The sequence below is a fragment of the Hyposmocoma kahamanoa genome, unplaced genomic scaffold (genome assembly GCF_003589595.1).
Source record: "Hyposmocoma kahamanoa isolate Upper Pololo Valley unplaced genomic scaffold, ASM358959v1 78, whole genome shotgun sequence".
Classification (NCBI taxonomy): domain Eukaryota; kingdom Metazoa; phylum Arthropoda; class Insecta; order Lepidoptera; family Cosmopterigidae; genus Hyposmocoma; species Hyposmocoma kahamanoa.
The window spans coordinates 12,235,113-12,252,437 of NW_020653945.1; the positions used below are offsets into that span (position 1 = coordinate 12,235,113).

The 17,325-nt window shown below is 40.1% G+C and overlaps 1 protein-coding gene and 1 long non-coding RNA gene across 2 annotated transcripts in view; one reads left to right on the forward strand and one right to left on the reverse strand.

Annotated features, from left to right (window-relative positions):
• Positions 1 to 17,325, forward strand: part of LOC113232768 (HIG1 domain family member 1A, mitochondrial-like) — a 21,903-nt gene that overhangs the window by 3,419 nt on the left and 1,159 nt on the right. The window lies entirely within an intron of this gene.
• Positions 4,685 to 5,417, reverse strand: LOC113232769. Its single transcript, XR_003310651.1, has 3 exons — positions 5,104 to 5,417; positions 4,792 to 5,006; positions 4,685 to 4,710 (listed from the first exon to the last, which is right to left on the reverse strand). It is a non-coding gene; the product is annotated as an uncharacterized LOC113232769 (long non-coding RNA).

A 17,325-nucleotide genomic window follows, 5' to 3' on the forward strand; every position in this document is an offset into this window, starting at 1 on the left:
AAAGGTGCGGCAAAATTGCTAACTCTTTTATGTACTTTTTTAACAAAATACATGAGCTTCGTGTAATCTGTGTGTAATATGTCATCCATTACAAACAGTGCATAAAGTCCAACAACCCAGTATAAATTAATCTGAAGGTAATTAAAAATAACGGAAATAAAAAGTATAAATTTTAGGCTAAATAATTATTTAATCATGATACAATTTTAGGAATACAGAGCTGATTTTTTTCACATGATACATAATAATATTCCTGATAACTTTTATTGTTATGTAATTTCTTGGAAAGCTGATTGTTTCTGAAAAAAAATTTTAGTTTTTTTTTTTGTTTGGAGAAATAAACATTTTATTTTTTATCTCGAATTGTAGAAAAATGTAATGTGTGCTTTATTTACAGTATAAGTCCAATCATTCTCTATCAAGAAAAAACAATCCATCAGCAGGTACTTGCGGCTTTACGAGTAAAAAGATGTCAAAATGTTAGATTTGTTATTTATTAAAAAATAAAACACAATATACTAGTTTCTACTTAACTTTCGTGTTATTGTTATAACGCTCTGTGTAATTTAGCACTAAAATTAAATTTTCTTTAGTCGAAGCTCATGTATTTTGTTAAAAAAGTACATAAAAGAGTTAGCAATTTTGCCGCACCTCTACTTTCAAAGACGCAAGTACATGCAGACGGATTATTTTTTTCTACATAGAAAATGATTGGAACTATACTGTAAGTAACCCACGCACACTACATTTTCGTATATTTTGAGATAAAGAACAAAATGTATATTTCTCCACAAAAAAAATTATATTTTTTTTCTCTGAAATTATCAACTTTTCAAGAAATCATACAAGAATAAAAGTTGTTAGGAGTGTTATTGTCTATCACATATAAAAATTAGCTCGATACTCCACAAGTTATTCCTATGTCCAAGAATTATCAATTTGGGCCCACTGTGCGCCACCGCAAACGGATGACAATTTAGACTTCCTTTAGGTTATACTATATTGCTCAGATTTTTATAGATACTTCCAAGTATTCTTTTATTTTGTTTAGGATTTGCGCCATCTAACTATATTCGCAAGCGTTACGTTATTAATTAGTTAACAACGAACAATGCCATCTATTGATACGCATAAATATCGAAGTTCAGAGAATAATTTTAGTTTATTACTAAATATTTGAAAAACATTACAAGAAAAATAGAATATCTACTATATTTCCTATAAAAGAGGAGTTAATCGATATCCATGGCTATTTACGTAAATATAAACTAATTCCAGGCTATCGATCAGCGCCATCTAGAAATAAGACGGAATTTTGACCTTTTTCAGAGCTACGATTTTTAATATGGAGATTAGCAGTCCTCTTGGGTTATTGGTCCATGATACTACTAACCGTAATAAAAAAGCATTCACTAACACCATATATCCCATCACTCCAAACCAGCAAAAGACGAGCAGACATTGTTTGTTCAACTGAACGGTTTCGAACAGAACACTCCCACAGATTCTTTTGCTTTCTTGGTAGCTATTTGTATAATAAAATAAATCGTTCTCTATCTATATATCCTATGAATAAGTTTCAATGTAAAAAAACCGTACAAGAATGGTTAAAAAGAATTAACTACAATGACACTGAAAATTTTATATCAGTTTTTAAGTAATATAAATATAATTAAGACGCCAGCTATTATAATTAAGATTTATGTATTATTGTAATTTATTGTTATTGAACAAAATATGTTGACTAACCGTTATGCTATAATCACCAATTTAGATACCTAAGACACAAGTAAACAATTTTACTTAGTTTAGGTATCACCTAGATTAATTTGCACTACTAACCTTAATTAAAGTAATGTAAACATAAAATAATTTCATTGTTTGCGACAATTTGGCGCATATATGTAAATAATGGGTTATTTAATAAGATTCATGTATGTATTTAGGTTAATATTTTATACAGAAATAAATTTATCTTTATCTTTATCTTTATTTCTCTCGTGAGTTTGGGTGTAATTTGTGGTTGTCTATGTGTGTGTCCATGGCACCCGCGACACAGGGTTTCCCTAGTGCGGGGCTATGTTGAGTGTGTGCGTTATTATTATTATTATTATTATTCAGTGCTTGAAGTACTGACATACTGTCGGAGGGTATTGAAATGGAGTAGTTCTTTACTCTTCTTACTATGATTGCTTCTGCCGCCAACTTGATGCCCATGCATTCAGCCTGGAATACTGTGTTGTGGTCACCAAGCGGTGCTGATATCCTGATATTAAGGTCTTCTGAGAATACCCCAGTACCTGTTCCTTAGTTTGTTTTAGATCCATCAGTGAAGACTCGGTTCTCTCTGGGGTTCAGTCCTTCGTTGGGATCTTCAAATAATTGTATCTTGTATTTTTTGTCAAAGATGTATTGTTTTGGGATCCTATCCACAACCGCCTCCAGTAGCGGTTCCTCATTGACAGTCTTGTAAAGGATTTCTGTATGTGGGGTCCTCATGTGCCGGCTGTGTTTAGACGCACTGCTGTTGACGCCGCTTCCTGTCTGATGAACAGTGGGAGGGGTCGAAGGTCCAGCATCGCTTCGAGGGCCGCGGTTGGAGTTGTCCTCATGCAGCCGGTCGTCGCCATGCAAGCGAGTCTTTGCGAGAATTTGTCCAGCTTGTCGGTTGCGGTCGTCAGCTTGGTTCGTGGCCACCATACTATCGCGCCGTAACTGATCATGGGTCTTATCACCGCAGTGTAGAGCCATAGTATTATCTTGGGTGAAAGTCCCCATTGTTTACCCACCATTCTATGGCACTGCCAGAAGGTGATAGTAACGTTTTTAATTTTGTTGTCCAGATGTTTGTTCCAGTACAACTTGTTGTCCAGTATTACTCCCAAGTACTTGACTTCGGTTGATATCTGTAGTTCTGTGCTGAAGAGTTTGGGTAATCGGTAGTTACCTAGTAGTCGTTTGTTTGTAAACATTACTAGTTCCGTCTTTGTTGGGTTTACCGATAGTTCATATGATCTGCGCCATCTTTCCACAATTCGGAGAGCAGCTTGTGTAATGTCGCAGAGTGTGTTGGCATAGTTTCCTGTTACTAGTATAGCTATGTCATCAGCATATCCTACTGTATAGAAATGTTCTTTGTTGAGTTTAATGATAAGGTCATTTACGACCATGTTCCACAGCAGAGGCGACAGTACTCCTCGTTGAGGGCACCTCTTCGCTACTATGGCCCATGGGGTCTCATTTGCTGTTGTTTTTATTGTTCTTTGTTTCAGCATGTTGCTAATCCAGCTAATTAGCACTTCATCTACTTTGTGTCTTCTCATTGCTGATTGTATGCTGGAGAAGTTGGTTTTATCGAAGGCTCCTTCAATATCTATAAAGGTGCCTAGGCAGATTGCTTTGTCTTTAAGGGCCACTTCTATCTTGCCCACAACGGCATTTAGGGCTGATTCAGTGGATTTGCCTTGGCTGTATGCATGTTGGGCTGATGTGAGGCTGATTGGTCTGAAGGACTTCGCGTCAGTGTAGTCGGGCTTTCCTGGTTTCAGTATAAATATGACTTTTACCTCTCGCCAGCTGTGGGGCACATAGCTGAATGCTAGACAGGCCCGAAAGATGTTGACCAGGTGCTGGACCAGTGTGTCCCCGCCCCATTGTAGGAGTGCAGAGAATACTTCATCTTGGCCCGGAGCTTTGTATGGTTCAAAGGTGTTTACTGCCCATTTTGTCTTTTCGTATGTCACTACTTGTTCTGCGTATCGCCAGTTATGGATCGATGTGGTGTAGTTCATTTCTACGCACCTGTCGCCTTGGACGAACCTACATCCTGAGAAATGTACTTCCAGTAGGGTTCTTTCCGTTTCCACAGGGGAAGTTGTGTATGTGTTATCTATTTTGCGTATTGAACCTAGCTCAGTTGAATTCGAGTTGCCTAAAACTTTCCTTATTCTGTTTGCTTGTGCACAAGACGTGATGTTCCCGCAGTAGCCTCGCCATGACGCGGTGCTCCTGAACCGTATGCGCTTTTTTAATTTGGATTTGGCCGTCTTGTAGTTTTCCCAGTCCTCATCCGCGCATGTGTTCATTGCTCTATTGAAGTGTCTCCTTACCCTTCTTCGTAGCCTCTCAAGCTCAGGCCCCCACCAGTGTTGGCCTTGTCGCGGAGCTGCGTCACTCAGTTTGCATGCGGAGTTATAGCTATTCAATAATAATAATAATAATAATAATAACGCTCACACTCAACCGCACTAGGGAAACCCTGTGTCGCGGGTGCCATGGACACACACATAGACAACCACAAATTACACCCAAACTCACGAGAGAAATAAATGTAGGCCATACAAATATTTCTCCCGGCCCGGGAATCGAACCTGGGACCTCTGCGTGGCAGTCTGGCATGGTAACCGTTCGGCCACAGAGGCAGTTAATATGTTTGATGTTAGTTCTTTAACCTGTGTTTCTATCTGTGCTGTGTCCAACAGTCTTACCGATGCTCCCGGTTCTCCCAGGTTCTGGTGTAGTTTGTCCGTGTACAGTTTACGATCGGTTTTCCTGGGATTTCGTTTCGGTTGTTGTTCTTTAATGGTTGTTTCTAAGCTGAATCTTATCCATCTGTGGTCCGAGAAAGATGCTTCTTCGGACACGTGCCAGTTGTGGATAAGGTCCACTGCTCCTTCTGATGTTAGGGTTAGGTCTATAATAGTTTTACATCTTTTATTTATAAAAGTTGGTACTATACCTTTATTAATGATTTGAGGGTAGTTGTGAATAAGTATTCTGTTAGGTTCTTACCTCTATCATTTGCGAGTTCCATGCCCCACAACGGATGGTGGGCATTGGAGTCAGTAGTCACGATGATATTCTGGCCGTTCTGCTCGCAGTAGTTGATTAGCTGTACCATTTCCTGCGGTGGTGGCACATCAGTCTCCGCCATATAGACAGAGGCGAGCACCACTTCAGGCAGACCCGTGGCGGCGTCAGCTAAAAGCTTTACGGCACACAGGTCTCTGTAACAGAATTCAGTTAGTGGCTGTACATGTAAGTTCTTGGAGTAATATATGCAAGTTCTAGGTTTATCTGAGATGGTAGTCGATAGTAGCTTACCTCTCTGATGTGAGAGTCCATTTATTTGTGGAGGTTGCTCTGGACGATGTGAAGTTTACTGAGCGAGGGGGAAACCGCCATCAGAAGATAGCAGCTCCTCGTCCACGTCCTCGCTCAGTCGGATGTCTCCCATCCCCAACACGCACTCGTCGTCACTGCTGGTCGCCACCGGTTTGACAGCGGCGTCCGCAGAGACGTGGGTCAAGGAGGGCCCTTCACCTTCTCCGGGGTTATCGGAGGAGGTGGAGGGCTCCGGGGAGACGTCCATCCACGTCGCTGTTGTGCCCGTCTTCTCGGGTGGCACATCGGTGTACAGGCCCCTCTTTGATCTAACCTGAGGTAGACCGTGCCCAACTGGAAGGTTAGGCGCCGGCCATGCCCCAGGACAGCGGGGACGAGTTCTTCTGGGAGGCTCACCACTACGAAGGAGTTGTCACTATGCTGCTGCAGCTTGTGAACAACCCAGCGGTGTGCCCACGGGTTTTGCCACTTGAGGATGCGGCCGATTCGACGCGCATCCTCCCAGTGACCAGGGATGAGTAGTCCGCAGACCACCCTCCGGGGAGCCTCCACCACATTTTTCAATGAGAGGGGCTCCCCGGATGGCAGCCTGATGGTGCTAATGGCATCCTCTAGCCACTGGAAGGTGGCTGTGTCCTGACACCACAGTTTCAGGGACCCGTCACTGTAGACAGGTTTACCACGAAACTGTGGGCCGACGTCCTCCTCGCTGCACTCCTCCGCTCCTTGCGCGAGGCGCTGACATAGGGCCATCTGAACCATGTCGGCCTCGGGGATCCGTATGTAGCCAGTTTTGGCTGAAGTAATGACCGCCATGAGTTCGGGCCTGGTGGCCTCGGCGTAGGTGCGTTCCTGGGCGGGCCTCTCAATCTTTTGCCGCTTGTGTTCGCCTCTAGGAGATATGGTCTCGTCAAGGCCTACTCTCTTCCTTTTGCACCTTTGGGGATGTCCCATTCGGGACACCAGGATTGTCAGGTGAGTGTAGGCGCAGGAGTTGGGAGCTCACTGCGCGACATCGGGGGCTCGAAATGTGCGGCTGGCTGTGTTCCACACATACTCACCCCGTCAGCATGGCTGAGTCCCCTCGGACGGGACACAATGCCATTTCCCTGTGCTGGCTAATCACAGGGCTACCGTTTAGCAGGAAATCAGGGCCAAAAGGGGCGTATTGCTTGCCGGAGTCCCCACCCCGCTCGAGCTCGACCCCCCAGGATTCCTTCATCCCTGCGTACGGCGCTCAACTGCGTAGGCATTAACGCAGGAGGGTGTAAGTTTAGACTGCCCACCACGTGCCATGGTCCACCCCCAGAAACGCATGGCCGGGCCGTGTTGATCGCTTCGCGCCCTCACTGACAATTCTCAAACTGAAGCCGAGGATTGTCAGTGTTGGCCCCAGGGTGTACCGGCTACATCCTTGGGCGTTTTGTGTAACAAGTTACCACAGACTGCTCAAAGACTTCGCACACGTGGAGGTGGAACAACTAACACACCCCTTTATAATACCAAGCAACAGGACAAGTTGTAAGAATGGTGGTAAGCGACATGCCTATACCGTAACAGTTGCAGTGCCACTCGAGAGAAAACTTGAAAACTCTTTAATAGGGCCAAGCCAGCGAAGAAATGGGAGACTTATAGGACGGCCCTAACTAACTATAACAAGGAGATAAGGAAAACCAAGCGATTGTTGTGGAGGCGGTTTTGTGAGGAAATAGCAGGTGCTCCTCAAGGTACACAGAATCCCTTAGGCTTTTAATTTCAACCCACTTTGCGTGGACCTTGTGTAACTTGCCCACTAGCCCACTCACAACTCTACATACACCTCGCAATGAGGACCTGAATAGAGCTTCCAGCATAATTTGACACCGACAAGTGGCTTGGGCTAAAACCTCGTTTAAATCGTATAAATCCCCAGGTGAGGACAGTATTACTCCCATTTTACTGCAGCAGTGGCATAAGTGTACTCTTGCCATACCTTGTCAAGATATACAGAGCCTCTCGCTTGGGGTCACATACTGTTGCAATGGACATCGTGTAAAGTTGTATTCATACCAAAGGTAGGCAGAAAGGACTACTTTCTAGCAAAGGCCTTTAGACCAATCGGCCTTACCTCATTTATGCTAAAAGTAATGGAGAAGGCACTTAATAATCAGATTAGGCCTTTAAACCTAATATAATATAGTCCTGTCCATTACACTCAACACACCTATCAAAGTGGAAAATCCACAGAAACTACCCTATTCCACCTTGTGGTTGATAGAGTGTTTGAACAAATAAACAAATAGTACTGTGTGCCTTTCATAGATATTGAGGGTGCTTTTGACAATACACCCATTTGTACTCTGGTGAAGGGACTAACCTGTAGACTTCTACTACGCGATGGGTGCAAAACACGCTTTGAAACCGCAGAGCCGATATCTCTTTACACAGGCACCAGCTTGTGGTCTCCACAGGAAGGGGCTGCCCGCAAAGTGGGGTAATTTCTCTTCTCCTGTGTATCAGCTCCTATATAGGTTGGCCGAACTGAATATGACGCTCAGAGATATGCGGATGACCCAGTGATCACAGTTCGAGGGCACTGCCAAAGCACTGTACCATCAATCACGCAAAGAGCTCTTGACACAATTTCCGTTTGGTGTCAAGATAACGAATTATCTAATAATGCGGAAGACAACCATTGTCCCCTTCACTAGGAAGTGGGAACTAACCAGGCCACTAGGAACCGATCCTTGGTGGCAGGACTGCGGGTTTTTCCGAAGAATTTCAATATCTAAGGATAACCCTACATCAAACCCTAAGGTGGAACTGCCATATAGGTAACATGGTTAACAAGGCCAAGATGGCCTTAGGTATCTTTAGTCGTATGGCGGGACAGCGTTGGGGTCTAAATCCAAAGACGACTCTCTGGTTATACGAGGCAATAGTAAGTAAGTGACATAATAATATGCCTCTCCTGTTTGGAGTGCTTAAGTCAGCCAAACAACCACTATTGCCATATTGAGCAGTCTACAGCGCATCGCGGCCTGCTAATAACAGGAGCCATGTCCACTACACCGGGGGCGGCCCTCAATGCGTTGCTGGATCTGACTCCCCCGCAAATATTTATACATCAGGAGGCCGGTACAGACTCTCCACCAAGTTAAACACTAGATGGCTCTTACAGACATTGAAATCAACCCAGGACTTAATTCTGGAACACCCTGTTCTGGGAATGACTTCTGATGTCTGGTGCTGGTGCTCGGGAAACCTTTATTGGACCCGAACCCTTTATAGGGATAGTATTCAGCTTAGCAAAGCTCACTCTGCTGAACGGGAGCACACACGTCTCCCGAGAAGTGTGTCTACAGAGCAAGTCTAGAGCATTCAAAAGCCCAGCAGTTTGATTTTGATTGCCTCTCCCGATCGGAAACTGCGTCTTTTCCGAGGCGAGACGCATAATTGCGATTCACAACTGGCCGATCGGAAACTTTTGACATTTCTAATCGGAACAATAGTTGATTTAACTCACGAATTAGAAAGATATAGTGGGAATCAGGTTCATTTTCTCGCTCAGAAACCCATCCGATTTCGAGACTACCCAATCAAAATCAGGACGTTGATAGCTGGCTATAGTACCAAACACTGTAGAGACGCTCTGTCCTTGGACAGGAATGGCATCAGAAAGCTCACTAGAGTCTTAACAGGACACGGTGCCTTGAACAAGCACATACCAAATATTAGACAGAGAGAGAATAGAGAGTGTAAATTCTGCCACGAAGCGGATGAAACTCCTATTCATCTTCTCACCCAATGCTTACCCGTGATGGGCGTAAAAAAGCTCCATACTGGGAAGGCACATGCCACAACCAGAAGACATAAAATCTGTCGGAGCCAGGAAAGTCCTTCAGTTCTTCAATGCTATTGGCCTTGGCTCCGAATTCATAGTGGTGATCACAATAAATCAGCTGATGGTCGCAGTGATGAGGGGCTACATATGCCCCGAATGAAGTCATCCTAAGAATAATAATAATAGGGGTTAAAGTATGAAATTGCCGATTTGTACTGAAAATCTAAATTGTTTATTTTTTAAATTTTTAACAAATTTATTTAATCAAAATAGTTGCTATTATTATCTATACATTGCTGCCATCTAATGGGAAGGTTATTAATGCCTTTGCGATAGAACTCCGACGATCTAGACTGCACAAACTGTGTGAAAGCATTTTGTACTGCCTCCTGGGAAGAAAACTTCTTGTCACGTAGATAATTGTCCAAATCACGAAAAAAATGGTAGTCCGTTGGAGCAAGGTCTGGTGAATACGGAGGATGACGAATGGTTTCTAACTGCAGTTCCTGAAGGGTCAAAATGGTTTCTCGTGCTGTGTGAGGTCTCGCGTTGTCGTGGAGCAATAATGGTGAAGGTCGATTCATGAGTCGGGGCTGTTTTACTGCTAGTTTTGTCAACACGGTTCGGAGTTCGGCACAATAGACATCTGCCGTTATTGCTTGACCAGATCGGAGAAAACTATAGTGAATAACACCATGCTGAGACCACCAAACAGTTACCATTACCTTTTTATTGGTAAGTTTTGCTTTAGGACACTGTTGTGGCATTTGACCTGGGGTCAGCCATTGCATTTTTCTTTTCCGGTTATCATAAAGAATCCACTTTTCATCACATGTTACAATTCGATCCAATATTCCTTCATTTCTGTACCGGTTCAACAAGGCAACACAAGTTTCAACACGCGTTTCTTTCTGCAGATCAGTCAAATCATGAGGCACCCATTTTTCGTATTTTTTTATTTTATTGATTTGACGCAAGTGAGTCAATATTGTGGGTAAGGTAACGTTAAACCATGCCGCTAATTCCTGGGTAGTTTGACTAGGATCGGCTTCCACTATCTCTCTTAATTCATCGTTATTCACCTGTGTGGGCGGTCTTCCTCGTGGCTCGTTCTTTAAGTCGAAATTTCCATCACGAAAGCGTTTAAACCAAAATCGCACGGTGCGTTCATTAGTAGACCCCTCTCCAAACGCAGCATTGATATTGCGGGCTGTTTCTGCCGCGTTAGTTCCGCGTCGGAACTCGTATTCAAAAATCACTCGAATTTTCGCAGTATCCATATTTCTTGTCTAAATTGAATAACAAAAACAATTGAAAGTCGATATTCAAATGTTTCAAATTTAAAAAAAAAAAATCACAGAAACCATTTGAAAAAAGTTTCATTCGAAAACCTCAAACCATGAAGATTCTATGAAAATTCAAAGAACCTATTGCAATAAAACGGCAATTTCATACTTTAACCCCTAATATAATGCCACTCAGAACTTTAAATGGCAAAGATCTTAGGGGCACTGCCACTGCGTCTGTCACTCAAATAAATGCAATACCTAATGCTCACATTACTTGGCTTGGCGGCAGAAATAGGTAAGTTTGCAATACTTCTCTCGACGAACTCTTTCACAAAGAGCTCAAATGCTACTAAATATAAGAAATTTAAGCAACATCCAAAAGATTATATCGACTCTGGAAAGAGAAAACGTCAAACGTGCATTTGCAAAATATTACAGGAGAGAGAGATTCAAAACATTCTTTGTAAGGAAAAAAATATCAAATCTCTAATTTTATTTATTGTATGGAAAAGCTGAAACTTTCTAGTTTTCCCTATCCACCTTAGTCCTGAGTAAAAAAATGGCCGAATCTTCTTCACATAGCACAAAATTTGTATGACCTGTGAGTCCTGAACATGGACCTCATGGACCTCGAATGTTTAGACGAGGAAAGTTTTTTATATTCTTTCGATAATCGCATCGTCGACACGAGAAACTGTCTCCATCTAAATGGGCCTTTAGTCCTGATTTTTACAAACTCTAAGTTGCCTTGATGACCGAGTGTTCTTTTAAAATTATTATTATTTATTTGTTGAGCATTGACTATAAACAGTGTTGGGCAAAATTGTAATTGTTCTGGCAATTAAAGATTGACAATTAATTAATTGTCAATTGCGAAACGGCAATTAACGATTGATCAATTATTGTTAGTTGCGAGAACCGCATTTAAATTAACAAGTAATGAATTTTCAATCTTTTCAATGTTTTTGATTAACAATTAACAATTAAAACTGTCAATTATGATAAATTTATAGGACATATGGGGGTGGGTTAGGGGGTGAGTTAGGGCGTGGGTTAGGATTTGGGTTGGGGTGGTTAGGGTTTGGGTTGTTGGGGTTAGGGAGTGAGTTAGGGTCTGGGTTGGGGGGGTTAGGGGTGAGATAGGAGTGGTTTAGGCGGTGAGTTAGGATTTGGATTGGGGGGTTAGGGGTTTATTAAGGGCTGGGTCAGCGGGTGGATGGGCGGGCGGGACCCACCCCCCTAGGGTCAGGAGGTTGGTTTAGAGGGTGGGTTAGGAGTTGGATTAGGGGGTGGGTCAGCGGGTGGGTTAGGTGGTAACCCAACCGGCCCCTTAACCGACCCCCCAACCAAACTCCTAACCGACCCCCCAAACGACCCCCCAACCGGCCACCCTATCGGCCCCCCAACTGACCACCTAACCGACCCTCCAAGCGACCCCCTCACCTACCCCCTAACACACCGCTAACCCACCCCCTAACCCATATTCGTAATGACACTTTTATTTGGTACTTTCGGTTTTAATTGTTAGTTTCAATTGTTTCCTAGAACAATTTAAAAAATTTATTGCAATTAATTTAATTACAATTAAAATGAATTCAATTGAAATCAGTTGCAATTAAAATCTATTGCAATTATTTGATTGAATTCAATTGAATTGATTTTTTAATCTGATTGAATTTCTGATTGAAATTTAATTGATTAACGCCCAACACTGGCTATAGACCCATCAGCTAAAACAAGCAACAAACAATTAAGAAACTGAAAACGTAATAATAATTAAACTAAAAATTAATTAGTGAAAAAACTAACTACAAAAACCCGCCGTTTTTTTTATTTTATTTTATTTTATGTTCTTTTAAAAGCACCAATTAGTTTTTTAGAAAAAAAGTAACCCCAATGATCATATTCGAACAGCAAAAAATTATTATGAATGCTTATACGTCTGTCTTTCTCACAAAAATCAAATGTGAATAAATAAACTAAACATAAACAAAAAATGAATAATAATTCGGCCACGAGCAGGTTACAACGGCAGCTCGCTGTAAACAAGGTAAATCAGTGAATTATATATCAATTTTTTATTCATTTTGGAATATTATTTTGTTTTTCTACTCCCAAATATGTGTTTTATCATTTATAATGTAGTATTATTTTCACGGAATACACAGTGCAATTTCAGTGAAAACGTGGATTATGAATTTGTTCTTTGTAAAGTATGTCCGGTTATTATCTAGTTAAGTCACTTCATTAATTTGTTCTGTACGAATCATTTCCGGTCGTTATTTAGTAATACTGTCCTTTCTAATATAGATAATAATAAATTATATTTATAATTATATACTATTTTAAAAAATCCTCAAAAGTTTGCTTATCGGCTTTTTTATTGGAATTATCTATTTGCAAAGTTTTGTTGAATTTGGTTAAGGGAAAGTGCCGGTTTTAATCCCTAGTTTGCCACCCTTAAAAGTGAAATATTTTCTTCAAATTTAAATGGGACCAATACTGCCCTCAGAACGAAAAAAGGTACAACTGCTGTGTAAAGTACACATAATTATGCCTTTTTTTGTTACGAGGGCAGAATACTGAGGTACCCTTTTTCCAAGAGAATATAATCATCAAAATCCGTTCACAATTCGAAGTAATCGCGTAACACACCTACACATAACAAAATACATTCGAATTGAGAGCCTTTTCCTTTTTTGAAGTCGGTTAAAAGGACGTGTCACTTTTATAATTTGTATTTTTAACTTGTAGTACTACAAGATTACGAAATCAATCAGATTATAATGCATTTGAAGTAGAAGATGCAGACGATGATGGAGATCCCACATAGGAAGAACCTGATATCGATGATTTGAGAGACGACGGAGAAGAAAGTGATACAACCCGTAGTGAGCCAGAAATTGATTAGACCCTACCCCCTACACGCAGTTTTATTAAGTTTGATAAACATTTGTTTAATTAGGGGTTGATGTTTCTATCAAGTTTTTTAGATTGTTTGTTTCTTGGTCAAAATTTACTTATTTTGAGTAAATCCTTGTGATATTACTTCGAAGTGCTTTTTGATGTTAAAATATACTTTGTTTATTTATTTATTTATTTATTAGACGAACACAACAGTCGACATTCAAGAAAGATTTAACAAATAAATTTGCTTAAAACTATATTTGGACCAGAATGCCAACCAGGAGCGTGTACGTACAGCATGTTTAGAAAGTTTCTGTCAATTAATTATAAATTACAAATTTTGTGTTGGTACAAATAGAGCAAAAGAAAAGACCATAGAGAAAAAGTGTTAAAATAAAATTGCGAGACTTCAACTAGACTGCTTGAGGACACCCGCAACAGACTTTTTAAATATATGAGTATATGACACTTAGAATTAAATATATCTAACTGTATGTTATCCTTAATTAAGTCATTATAGGTGCGGCACATTCTTGTTATGGGATTGTAAAATGACGTGTTATTTTTAAAAACATTTAGGACAAAAGCCCGAGGACACCGAAGGTTACATCTAATGTTAATATTGATACTAGACAATAAGTTAGCAGAGTCAAGGTGAGAGTGTAAGATTTTATGGAGATATATTAAATCATGCATTGGTCGACGGACACTTAGTGATACCAGATTACATTGGGATAATCTGGTTTCGTAGGCAGGCATCTGACGACGACTATGACCCAATCTATAAAAGAGAGATCTAAGAGCCATCCTCTGCACACCCTCAATTCTGTTGGAATGTACATGGTAGTAAGGTGACCAAATCGCTGTACCATACTCCAAAACGCTTCTTACCAATGAGCTATAAAGATGGATAAAGCTATATGGTTTCTTGAAAGCCTTAGTAGCACGGATCACAAAGCCCAGTGTCTGGTAAGCCCTGCCAACCATGCAATCAAAGTGATTTCTGAAACTTAATTTTTCATCAAATAATACACCGAGGTCTCTAACCACTTTCCGGCGTTGCAGGACATGTCTCTCTAAGGTGTACTCATAAATTATTTTATTACGTTTGTTGGTAAATGTTATAACTAAGCACTTATCAACGTTCAGGTACATTTGGTTTGTTTGGGACCATTGAGCGATAGTATCGATGTCATTTTGAAGAATGATACTGTCACTGTAATTAGTAATCGTATTAAAAATTTTTAGATCATCTGCATACAAGTTACAGGGGCAATGGAGTTTTGCAATCAGGTCGTTAATAAATAAAATGAAAAATAATATAAATAAATGTTTTGTAGAAAGTTTCGCTATTTTTGATGTTTATTGATTCAATTCGTTTTCTTACGGTATTGCTACAATGTACTACACATACAAATGAAATATTTACCTTGTCAGACTGAAAAGTACAACTGTTTTCTACTAAAATAGATATTTTAATTCTATTTCTTTGTGATTATATTGACCGGGTGCACTTCAGAAGGAACAAATATATGGGCATTTTAATTTCGTGAATAATTTTCCTTTCACATTTATAAAAAAACTTTCGTTGCAGAGAAAAATGTATGGAACAATTAAATTTTTATTGAATTGATATTCAATTATTTTTTGTGAAATTACTCCACTAGTTTGTTATAATTATTAATACAAAGATCGAACACTCTTGAGTGTTTTTTCTGAGTGTTCGATCTTTGTATTAATAATTATGTATGGAACAGTTTAAAATAGTTTAAACTGGACTGAGGTCCATGTTCAGGACTCACAGGTCATACAAATTTTGTGCTATGTGAAGAAGATTCGGCCATTTTTTTACTCAGGACTCAGGTGGATAGGGAAAACTAGAAAGTTTCAGCTTTTCCATACAATAAATAAAATTAGAGATATGATATTTTTTCCTTACAAAGAATGTTTTGAATCTCTCTCTCCTGTAATATTTTGCAAATGCACGTTTGACGTTTTCCCTTTCCAGCGTCGATATAATCTTTTGGATGTTGCTTAAATTTCTTATATTTAGTAGCATTTGAACTCTTCTCACTCCTCATTATTTGAAAAATTTTTTTTCAAATAATGGGGAGTGAGTGGGAAGTTAGTGAGTGGGAAGTGAGTGGGGGGAATGGGTGAGTTAGTGGGGAGTGAGTGAGGAGTGTTTATTACGAATTTACGAATTAACTATTACGAATTAATAGAAATTACGAATATAGCATTTATTTCTAAGTCCAAGATGGCGAACACGTCTTTTCAAGTAAATGCACTTTTCAATAAATACTCCTCACTCACTCACTCCCTCACTCATTCACTCACTCACTCACATACGCACGCACGCACGCACTCACTCACTCAATCACGCACTCACTCGCCCTATAAATTTTCATAATTGTCAGTTTTTGTTTGTCAGTAGTTATAAAATTTAAAAAAATATATAAACAAATTATAATACAAATTTCTATACAGTGCAATGAACTTAATATTATCAGCAGTTTCAAATTTGAATGATTTTTGCGTCATTTTGATATATCCATAGACAATACCGCAGTAATCACTGAACTCGAATGGCAATTCTCGCACTCAAAACGGTTCGAACCGATTTGTACGATAATCGTATGAACTTGAAAAAATGTCATACGAGATCGTGTTTAGACAAGTCGAAAACTCGTAAGCAAGAATCTCCTTACTAGAGATGGGTCGTCGACGCGTTTTCCGTTAACGAAACGCAACCGTCCATCGTCGACGATCAACTAGTCGGTCAACTAGTTAAATTCGTCGACTAGTCGATCATTCAACTTAAGTTGGTTTTCGTTCGTGAGACGAGTTTAACTGAATCAAGTTAAGTAACTTTTGAGAATATGAACTATTGTTTTAGAAATTAATTCATTTCGAATGTTTAACATGAGCGCGGCTATCGACGCTTTTAACATACTGTAATAGTTTAATTCCAATAGATTCAAGGGCATTGCGCCACAACGGGCGCAACGCCTCTCTCTCGCTCTAGCGAATTAACTACACCGTCATCCTTTTTCTATTTTGAATGCACTATTGCAATAATAAATAGCATAAAGGCCCATTTAGATGGAGAGAGTTTCTCGTCTCGAAGATACGATTATCGAATTAATATAAAAAAACTTTCCTCGTCTAAACATTTGCGATTATCGACCGTCCACGTGAGCGATAATCTCCTCGCCTTTCAATATTGAACGTCTCCGTGTAAACAGAACTCGAAAGCAAAAATTGTATTTCGAGTTTCTGTGCCAGCCGTTTCTACCACGAGTGCAGTGCGCGAGGGTGTTTTGATTATCACTGCTTTTCTAAGACAAGAATTAATGGAACGAGAGCGAAAAAAAAAATTTCAAATAACGGTGAGTGAGTGAGTGCCTCTATGGTCGAATATAGTGTGGGCAATATAGTATTTAGGGTGCTCTCGTAACGAATATGGCACTCCTTTCTAAATCCAGGATGGCGGGCACGACTTTTCAAATAATGGCAAGTTGGGTATCGTTTTTGAGGTATTTGGGGGTGCTTATTACGAACATAGCATTTATTTCTAAATCCAAGATGGCCGACACGACTTTTCAAGTAAATGTACTTTTCAATAAACACTCCTCACTCACTCACCACTCACTCCCCACTCACTCCCTACTCACTCACTCACTTACTACTCACTCTCTCACCACTCACTCACTCCTCACTCACTCACCACTCACCCACTCACTCACTCACTCACTCACGCACTCACTCGCCCTATAAATTTATCATAATTGTCAGTTTTTGTTTGTGTCAGTAGTTATAAAATTTTTTAAAAAATGATAAATCAAAATTATATTTCTATACAGTGCAATGAACTTAATATTACCAGCAGTTTCAAATTTGAAAAATTTCGATATGTCCATAGTCATACCGCAGTAATCACTGAACTCGAATGGCAATTCTCGCACTCAAAACGGTTCGAACCGATTTGTACGATAATCGTATGAACTTGAAAAAATGTCATACGAGATCGTGTTTAGACAAGTCGAAAACTCGTAAGCAAGAATCTCCTTACTACATATTTCTCTGTGTAAACAGTCGAGGAGGCGATTAAGTTGCTTGCGAATCTCGTATGACATAATCGTAGGCGAGATTTTAGTTCTTGCCTGAATGTAAACATTA